This window comes from Mesoplodon bidens, assembly GCF_964165515.1.
Source record: "Mesoplodon bidens genome assembly, chromosome: 13".
Taxonomy (NCBI): Eukaryota; Metazoa; Chordata; class Mammalia; order Artiodactyla; family Ziphiidae; genus Mesoplodon; species Mesoplodon bidens.
In genome coordinates this window covers 39137937-39148494 of record NC_138169.1, presented here as the reverse complement: position 1 = coordinate 39148494, position 10558 = coordinate 39137937, and the positions used below count along the sequence as shown (strand labels likewise).

The following is a 10558-nucleotide window of genomic DNA, read 5'->3' as shown; positions in this document are numbered from 1 at the left end:
TGAGAAATACACTTGTCCTAGAAAGTCTTTTTTTTTTAATATGACATGGAAACTAGAATATTTGGAACATGGAATATTTTGAAACTGCTACTGACTGCTAAGAAACATAGCAGTTCTATTTTGTTCTGTTCCCCACCCCGTGCCTTAAACACTCAAAGAGGCTCATGGATTTCCTTATTTAATATTTCCCAACCATCTAAATCTACAGTTTCCAACTGTAAAACAGGGAGCAAGAGACAACATGGGACGATGCATGAAGATTCTTAAGTCTACCTTCCTTGTGCATCTGTGATCACAGTAATACCTTTCTTTAAATTTCCATGTTCAAAAGAGTAAAGCAAAGTTTGATTTTCGTCCCCCAGATGTGTTAACTCCTCTTTGAAAGTATTCATTTTGGAATCTGGAAAGTGTTTGAGAAAGATGCAGGGTTCTGGGCAGCTCAAAGGGGTCGCACACATCCCTGAGCATCCTGTCTGGCTCAATTAACAGGACGAACCCCCTCCCAGTAGCACCGTACAGGTGTTTCAGGGATACACAACCCGTGCCTGCACCTGGACCTCGTCTTGGGTGCCCCACTCAGCCTAGGAAGTGCCACCCTCCCCCTCACGTTCCCAGGGCAACGAGCAGCTCCCCCACCCCTTTCCTCTGTTTTCCCCTCCAGCCTGACCAAACCCTTCCTTCCTACCTAAATATTCACAAAGCACCAGCACAGACTTCGGAAGCTGGGAAGTCACATGACCACAGTGCCTTTGCCACCCTTTTATATTTCTTACTGAAATCCACGCTGAACTTTACTTTGTTTTTGTTTGTTTTGAATTAGTTTTGTTGTTTGCTCTATCTCTAACTGTGACAATATCTAATCTTGTCAATGATACGCTCAGCCAGGGTGTGAAACCGTCTTCTTTGTGAATTAAACTAGATTTTCCTAACTGTCCTACACTTTCAAAGTGATGTGAATGCTGTTAGCAATTTAAGCTAAGCAGGCTGTCTCTCAGGTTTTCCTTTACAATATTATCACCAAGACATTTGTCAAACTACAGTTACCTAGAGGGATGACAATAAATATGTTTTCGAGTGAAAAAAAGCACACTGGATTCCCAAACCCATCTGAAAGAGTGTTTCTCCCTATGGGACCTGCTCTACCTTCCCAGGCAGCTAAAGCTCCACTCAAACTAGGCTGCTCAGAAAACCAGTGGCGCGAGGGTTTACATTCCCCTTACGACTCTGTCTTCTTTTAGGGACTAACTGTAGCATCAACAACAACAAAAGTAATTCCTTGAGTCTCTAGTTCTCTCAAGACCTAATTTTCCCTTGCCTTCTTTTTAACTTATGTTTTACTCTGCAGAAACACAAGCCAAACAGACTTAAAAATCGGCCGTCGAGAAGAACAAGTCCCCAGCTCTCCCTACTTCTGATTCTCCAGCCATGCGTCCCTGGAGATTCCTTCCCAGCCAGGATGCAGAGAAAGTTACCCCTCTTCTCTGGAACACTCCAGTGTTCTTTTTCTTTTGTGGCGAAGCACAAAATGACATTTAGGCAATCCCACTTCCATCACTGAGATGGCTATACAAGAGCAAGGGGCTGTTTTCCTGCTCTTGACCTTCCTTCCCACTGAAGTGATTTCTGACAGGTGTGCGGATCTGGAGAGGGGCTGGGTTAGAAATGATAGCGCTTCAGACTCTGTGGGAGGAAACTCCAGCTGAGGGAAGGGCTACTGCTGATTCGTCATACCATCCCGCATTGGCTTGTGTGTCATCCGGCAGGCATGGTGCCAGATTCTGTTTCCTAACACTGTCGGTGGGCGGCAGGTAGGGGAGGTGAATGAGATGAGATAGGGTTTTATTTGGGTCAACCCCAGTAAAATTAATTAAGGGCAAGGGAGGCACTGGAGGGTAGTTTCAGAAAGAAATATCCTGCTAGGATCACCATTTTCTCTGTTTTCAATTCATCAAAGGAACTATAAAATCCTTGAGATTTTGAGCTCTCCAGAAGATTCTAACCGGCAGCCAGAGTTGAGAACCACTGGTCCACACCTACCATTCTATTTATTAATCATTCTACTTATTAATAAGGCTTTGAAAGATATTTGATGAAAGAGCATCAAGGAAGTCCACAATGCTTTGGGTGTATTCAAATAGGTACTTTCTGGAAACTTACTCCCAATCCTAGAACCAGTATGTCAGAGAAGCAGCCATCCCTGGCAGGGCACAGGGCACCCATCACCTCCCTCCTTCCTACGAAGATGTTCTTACAGATGAACTCTGCTGCAAGTGAACTTGGAGCCCAAAGAGAGGAAAGATGCCTCAGAAGAACAACCCTAAGCCACAGAGGTACGGAGGGGCACAGGGCATTTGCCTCCTGGACCAGGGTGCTGATTATTATGGGATGGTTCTGACCTACAACCTATATACACAGAACCCATCCCAGGATAATTGGATGCCCTATCATTTATTAAATAAAATATTGGAGCCATATCATGTTCCTTTTCCAGGCTGCCTTGTGGATAGAAATTCAAATGCAGGGAGACAAGCCTCAGAATTTCTCTCCCATTTTCTTTTCTTTTCTTTTTTTTTTTTTGCAGTACGCGGGCCTCTCACTATAGTGGCCTCTCCCGTTACGGAGCACAGGCTCTGGACGCGCAGGCTCAGTGGCCATGGCTCACGGCATGTGGGATCTTCCCAGACCTGGGCTCGAACCCGTGTCCCCTGCATTGGTAGGCAGATTCTCAACCACTGCGCCACCAGGGAAGCCCAACAATACTTTTATATCTTGAAAACAGTTTAAGGAGTATCTCATTTAACCCCATTTGAGGACACTGAGGGCCAGAGAAATGCTTGTGTCCCCATGTCCCCTTATACGCCTCAGCTGCCCATGGGTTTTGCTGCTCTTCCTGGTTAAGGGGCAACAGGAAGGAGGGGCAGAGCTGCTCAGGCCTGAGTTAAAATCCTTCTCTACAGCTCAGCATTGCCGTGTAAACCGCCTAACCACTTGGAGTCTTGGACCCCTTCATCTGTAAAATGGAGACGGGAAAGCCTGCGTTTCAGGGTTGTTACGAGGCTTAAGTAAGATCATGTAAAGTGCTTGACACATAGTCAGTGCTGATAGTAAGTACTCAAGAAATACAAGATCCTTACTTTCTTCCTCGAGTTTATTCTTTTCTTCTTTGGGTTTTTTACTCAATGGTTTTAAATCCCTCATAAATACTTTTTTGATATGCTAAGAGATCTTAATAAAAATAACAAATGCCTGGGTAGCTCAGCTGGTAGAGCATCAGACTTTTTTTTTTTTTTAATTTATTTTTGGCTGTGTTGGGTCTTCGTTGCTGTGCATGGGCTTTCTCTAGTTGCGGCGAGCGAGGGCAACTCTTCGTTGCGGTGCTCAGGCTTCTCATTGTGGTGGCTTCCCTCATTGTGGCTCATGGGCTCTAGAGCACAGGCTCAGTAGTTGTGGCGCACGAGCTTAGTTGCTCCACAGCATGTGGGATCTTCCCGGGACAGGGATGAAACCCGTGTCCCCTGCATTGGCAGGCGGTTTCTCAACCACTGCGCCACCAGGGAAGCCCGAGCATCAGACTTATAATCTGAGGGCCCAGGGTTCAAGTCCCTGTCCAGGCACAAAATAAATAAGTAAAGTTAAATTTTTAAAAAAATAATGAAATAAGGAAACCAAGCTTCACCTTATTATGAAATGTGGTGTTTGAAAAATTACTTGGAACTGGGAGTTTGAGCCCACACAACAATGAGCACCCTCATCCATGGAGGGGTAGGACACTCAGTGTTCAAACCCATTGTCATCCAGGTGGGAACTTGTCAAGTGCCGATAGCAAGTGCTGGCCATGAAGGCACTGGGTGAGAGCAACTGCCCCTCCATCATTGCTCCCTACGGCCACTCCCCCAAAACCAAGAGAAGGCTTGCTCCTTCCACCTCCCTGGATGAAGGTCCCACTGCTGCTTATTCTGTGAGTGTTCTTAGGGTAACACCAGAATGAGGAGTACCTGCTTTCAATTTGGGGACGTGTATCTTCATGAGAGGCATACTCTTCACGCTGGGCCTGCGCCACTGCATTACCTCTTCCCATGACACAGGTGAGCACCTGGAACGAGAGCAAAGATCCCAACAGAGCAAAGCCAGTGAGGGAAAGGCCGTCAAGCCAGGCTCACGGAAGGGGGCACCACCAATGGAAAGTTAAACAAGGACCCCAAAATTCACCTCAACCTGGGACAGGTGAGTGGTGATCACCAGAACCAGATTTCTTGAACTTATTTACAGAACAGAAAGAGACTCACAGACTTTGAGAAGGAACTTATGGTACCAGTGGGGGAAGGGTGGTGGGGAGGGATAGTTAGGGAGTTTGGGACTGACATGTACACACTGCTATATTTTATTTTATTATTTATTTATTTATTTTGCAGTACGCGGGCCTCTCCTGTTGTGGAGCACAGGCTCCGGACGCGCAGGCTCAGCGGCCATGGCTCACGGGCCTAGACGCTCCGCGGCATGTGGGATCTTCCCAGACCGGGGCACGAACCCATGTCCCCTGCATCGGCAGGCGGACTCTCAACCACTGCGCCACCAGGGAAGCCCTGCTATATTTTAAATGGATAACCAACAAGGACCTACAGTATAGCATAGGGAACCCTGCTCAATATTATGTAACAACCTAAATGGAAAAAGAATTGGAAAAAGAATAGATACATGTATATGTGTAACTGATTCCACTTTACTGTACACCTGAAACTAATACAGCATTGTTAATCAACTATATGCCAGTATAAAATAAAAAGTTAAAAAAAAACAAGAACCAGATTTCTGCTCGAAATTTCACAGAAACATGAGTCAACTGTAAGCAGTGCCAGAATAATGAGCAGAGGGGCTAGAGAGTAAAAATAAGATTAATCAATCTATAATACTTAGATAAAATGTTAATAATATCTTCAGAAAATACCCTTGCTCCAGGCTCCTTGAAATGTTTAACACAAATATATCTCCCCACGAATCTAAATTGTCTGGAAAAACATGTTTTTCATTTTGCCACTCTGGTTCCACATCTTATTTTTCACACCTTTTTGTGCCATATTTTGAATGTGTTTGTTAAACCACCCTCTTTATATATAATCAGTGCATTGCAATGGGTTTTGATTGTTGTCATTTTTAATTTTAAAAACTCATAATATAGCTCATTGGTTTATCATTGTAATGTCTTTTATTGAAAAAAAATCAAAATTAGACAAGCAACCACTAAGGCTTTGCTCTTGAGCAAACATGCCTTCCAAGAAATCAGATGAATTATCCAATGAAATACTGAATATTGGCCTTATTCAGTCAGCTGGACTTCAGAATTTTCTAGCTAAAAATTATTTGAATGTACACACATATACATGTCTGCCTTTTAAACAGGCCTAGACATTTAAAAGCCTTTTAGATATTTAAAAGCTTAAGAAATGCCATCCAAAAGAAGGCACTGCGGATAAAGAAAAGGACTCTGAGGAATGGGAAAGAAGCCTGAAAGAGGACTCGAGTAATCATTCTGACGTGTTATCCCAGTAAGGGTGGAGAGCAGACGGCCTTCAGCAGGAACATCACCACCGTCAAGCAGAAGGCTCTCCATCACCCGGGCCTACTCAGGCCACGCCCTCCAAACTCGTCTTTGGTACCCCTCTCGAACACGACCCTGGCTTTCCTTCACAGGTTAACCTGAGCGCTTACCAAGTGCAGGAAGCTGACCAGATGCCCTTTAAGTCCTTTCAGCCTCAGGAAGCCCTGGTACAGACAGGAGGTGGTGGGAGCTCTCCCGACAGTCTTGTGCATGTTCCTGAAGGCTTGGAGCCAGGACCAATGATAGGAGGAGCATACCTGTGCCATCTGCGAGAAAAGGACTGTCCGTCTCACTTTACAGAAGTGGAAACTGAGGCTCGTTAGTAGAAAAGCAAAGGATTCCAGCGCCTCTCCCTCCCATACCAGCTGCCTCCACCCAAAGCAAGAAGTGGGCTCAGGCTCTCTTTCTGCTTCTCTGCACTGTCTCAGTACTTACCTGAGTGTCCCCAGAGGCCGTTGGGATGCACACTCACCCTTCTCCCCCACTCCCAACCTCCCTTCTCTGGGAGATCGGCAACGGTGGAGATTGGTGAGAGGCAAGGTGAGTTGAGGGAGGTGTGATAGGTAGGCAGAGACAAAGCAGCTTGTGTTCCAGCACCCTGGGGCCTTTCTCTCTCCATTTCAGGAGGAAGTGAGACCCTCCAGACGTAGGCAGATGTATAAAGGAGCAGGCCAGTGACCAGGGCTGGGACTCACCACTTCCACAGGTACCACACCTGGGCCAATGTCCAGCCTGGTGGTCAGTCACCCTGAGGCTTTCTTCCCCATGTAAAGACGTCATCAAGCCTGCGTCAGCTCTGCCAACCACCATGAAATGCCACCAGGTCTCGGGGCAGAATTCCAAGGTTCTGCAAGCTCCACTGATCCAAAAGCCAATGCCTGATGTCCTTGGAAGAAGCCTCTAGAACTTTATGATGGTCTGTTCAGGCCACACATGGGGAAGGTGGGGTTTGGAGGTGGGGACCCCAAAGGAGGAGTGAGCCCACCCATATCACCTTGGGGAGGTCATATTCCCAGGAAGCACCTGCCCTACTACACATGATGGCCTTCCTCATAGGCCACTGCAAGAAGGTGCAAATGAACAAGAAACTCAGTCCTTGAAAATGGAAGGTTAAAAACCTGACATGGAAAGCCAGGAGGAGCCAGCCCTGTCCAGGGTGAGGAGGGTGTTTGCACAGGGACGGGTCCCACCAGCACCATCTGTTGGTGAGCTCACTTCGTTAAGGACATTTCACGTGGGATCAGTCAGGTGTTGTTTAAAAAACAAAGAAAGAAAGAAAGAAAAAAGCTGTTCAAGGACATTTTCTGCACAGGCTTGGTCAGGTGAGGCAGCCTCAGGGGACTGATAGGGGCAGGAGCCCCGGGCCCTCCCTGGGGCTGTGCGGGTGGGAACCCAGGGCTCCACAGCCAGGACTCTGCTTGCACAGGAATTGGGCGGGTCAGGGGAAGCCTTTGGAAACTTTGGGCTCAGTGAAAGTTTCTGGATTTTCTTTCCCCCATACCCTATGTATTCTTCTCCACCTCTATTTAAAACATACAGATACATAGCACAGAATACACACGCACGTGTAGTAGGTGTCTGAAGATTTCACTCACTTCGGGCAAGTGGGGCTGAGCCAGACGGGTGGATGCTTACACTGTGCCCTGCCTGCAGCAGTGTTGGGGATGGCCAGCTCCACGAAGAGAATGCCGGGGACACTGTCCTCAGAGACACCCTCAGACAAGCCTTATTTCCACTAATGAACGAAATACTTATTAACAGTTACCATACTGTAGGCCAAGACATACCACAAGGCAAAATTTCTTGGAGATCTTTTGCCCCTTTAAGGAAGTGTTTTGGATACACAGCATATTTCTTCTCAATTTTATCCAAAGAAGAAATAAGCATTAAAATGGAAGAAGCTTGGGCTTCCCTGGTGTCGCAGTGGTTAAGAAACTGCCTGCCAATGCAGGGGACACGGGTTCAAGCCCTGGTCCGGGAAGATCCCACATGCCTCGGAGCAACTAAGCCCGTGCGCTACAACTACTGAGACTGCACTCTAGAGCCCGCGAGCCACAACTACTGAGCCCGCGAGCCGCAACTGCTGGAGCCCACGCGCCTAGAGCCTGTGCTCTGCATGCAACAAGAGAAGCCACTGCAATGAGAAGCCCGCGCAACGCAACGAAGAGTAGCCCCCGCTCGCCGCAACTAGAGAAAGCCCCGCGTGCAGGAACGAAGACCCAATGCGGCCAAAATAAATAAATAAATATTTTAAATAAATAAATAAAATAAAATGGAAGAAGCTTAATTTTGATAATATCCAGGGGTAATAATCATAATAACTAATTTATATTTGTATTAGAATAACTTTCAATGTTGATAAAATTTTATAGCCCAGGGCATCTTCATGATCTCCTACTCCAAGACCTCCAAAATGATCGTCACAAAACACCAGAGTAATTCCCCCAACCAGCCCTGTGCTCAGCCCTTGACGGCTCCCTATCACCTACAGAAAAAAAGGCCAAGCTCTTTGGCTTGACACGTAGTCCTGCCCCAACCTGAGTTTCACCTCCTCTTTCCACCACAACTAAAATACGTGCTGTTCTTTCCTCCTTGACCTTGAGCACACTGTTCCCTTTTCCTAGAATTGCCTTTTCTCCTTTATCTGACCTCTGAACTCTCATCCTTCAGGATTCTGTTCAAATATTGCCTGGTTCCTGATAATTTCTCATTCCCCAAAATGAGAAATTATTCTCCTTTCTGTGGAGAATATAACATAACTTAGTATATGCATTTAATGATCTGTTTGCCAGTCTCTGTCACTACTTTGCGATCTTAACAAACAGGAATTTGTTGTTCACTAATGGATACCTCTAGAACCTAGCACAAGACATCACAAGTACTAAGCATCATTGTGCTGCAAGATGCAAGGGAGGGGGGAAATGCCACCTCTCAGGCCTTTCATGAGATTAATATCATATGAATAAGAGGTCTAGCTACCTAGAATGAATCCATTAAAAGTATCAGTATTGGGCTTCCCTGGTGGAGCAGTGGTTGAGAGTCCGCCTGCCAATGCAGGGGACACGGGTTCGTGCCCCGGTCCGGGAAGATCCCACATGCTACGGAGCGGCTGGGCCTGTGAGGCATGGCCGCTGAGCCTGCGAGCCATGGCCGCTGAGCCTGCGCATCTGGAGCCTGTGCTCCGCAATGGGAGAGGCCACAACAGTGAGAGGCCCGCGTACCGCAAAAAAAAAAAATTATACTTTTGTTAACTGAATGCTTGAATCTCACTCTATCAAATTTTACTCACGTCGTCATGCAGAAAGTACATGTTTAAATTTGTGCAAAGAGGACACGGTAAGAGCAGGCAGGTTGGAGGCAGAGCCTTGGAACGAGCCCTGGAATCCTCAGTCACTTGGCCCCTCTACGGCTCAGCTTCCATGCTCTGCAAATTCACCAGGACTTTTAGTCACGCCCACCCCACAAGGCAGGCAGGTCCAGGAGAGCCTGTCGATAATATTCCTGAAGTTCTGTCACCAGCGCAGAGGACTTACTGTGAGGTGAGGACAGTGGTGGACACAAAAATAAATCGACCTTTTCCTGGCTCTCAAAGAGCCTACAGTTTCACGCAGGCAGCAAAGACAGACGTGAGGACAACACAAGCTAGACTTTGGTGACTGTTGTCAGACAGGTACAAGCAAAGTCCATTCACAGCACGAGGGAAGGAGTGAGTTTTGGCTGAGGGGATGGGAGGTAGGGGCTCAGGTATATTCTGTGCCTGTCCTGGGTCTGGGGGTTACATGGGTATGTCATTTAGTCCTCATAATATGGTGAGGTAAAGGGTGTTAGCCCATCTTAGAGATGAGCGTGGAGACTCGGAGAGGCTAAGTCACTTGCCAAAACCATACTGATGACACACGACGCTTCCAACTGTGATACTAATGCTCTGTATGACACCAGCCTGATCCCCAAGCGGGATGGGGAGCCCTCTTGAAGGTAGAGGGACCACAGTCAGGAGGATGGAGTGTCCCAGGTACAAGGCACCATGTGGACAAAGACCCAGAGGGTAAATAAAGTTTGACAAAAGGGATAACATCTGTGGGGTGTGTGTGTGTGTGTGTGTGTGTGTGTGTGTGTGTGTGTGTGATGGAGGAGTGGGAAAAGGGAGCTGTGTCTGGAAAAAAGACTGATGGACTGGTAGACTAGGGCTAGATCATGGAGTGCTTTGAGTTTCAGGCCTAATTTTTTTTACCAGTGGTAATGATAATTTTTAAAGTAATAATAACACTTTCTGATTACTGTGGTGCCTTTCTGAGGACCAACTTAAAGGTCTTTCCAATCTGTGATGTCAACTTCCTGCCGCCTTTTACCTCATTTTATGAATTGGGAAACTGAAACAAAGAATGTTTTAGGAACTTGGGCAAAGTCACGACACAAGGAGCACCTGGAACACCTAGTCCCTGGCAATCTGAAATACTCTCTACAAAACTTATTAACAGCTGAACCCTGAGCCTCACTTTCCTCATCTGTAAAATGGAAATAATAACATCTGTGAAGTTGTCTTGAAGAGCTTTTCAAACTTTATAAGATAGCACAGGGGAGGATGTACAGATAGGGAGATAAGCAAATATTTCCTGTAATCCTGGAAATGTCATTAGGGTCCTTTGGAATAGGGGTCTAATGTTCAGAGAGACTTATCTGGAAGAGAGAAATCTGCAGCTCAATGAGGCTGTGCTGGTGGGCCCTCAGGAGAGGAAACCACCACCTTTGCACATCTGAACCACTAACAATTGCTGAATGTGCTACTTTGCTCCTGCTAGTAAAATCTTGTCAAACAGGAAACAGGTTTTTAAGGCAACGGGGTCCCCGTGAGTTCAAACTTCTGCTTTCAAATGTCCTTCCAAGATGCACAATTGGCACAGACTTACAGGAAATATTTAATTGGAATCGGAAGGCGCTGGCTCCACGGACCTTGTTTTATAT

The 10558-nt window shown here is 46.5% G+C and overlaps 1 long non-coding RNA gene across 1 annotated transcript; it reads left to right on the top strand.

The window, feature by feature from the left end:
• Window positions 1-2092: 2092 nt before the first annotated feature.
• Window positions 2093-5115, top strand: LOC308627199. Its single transcript, XR_014017376.1, has 3 exons — window positions 2093-2330; window positions 4086-4224; window positions 4413-5115. It is a non-coding gene; the product is annotated as an uncharacterized lncRNA (long non-coding RNA).
• Window positions 5116-10558: the final 5443 nt, after the last annotated feature.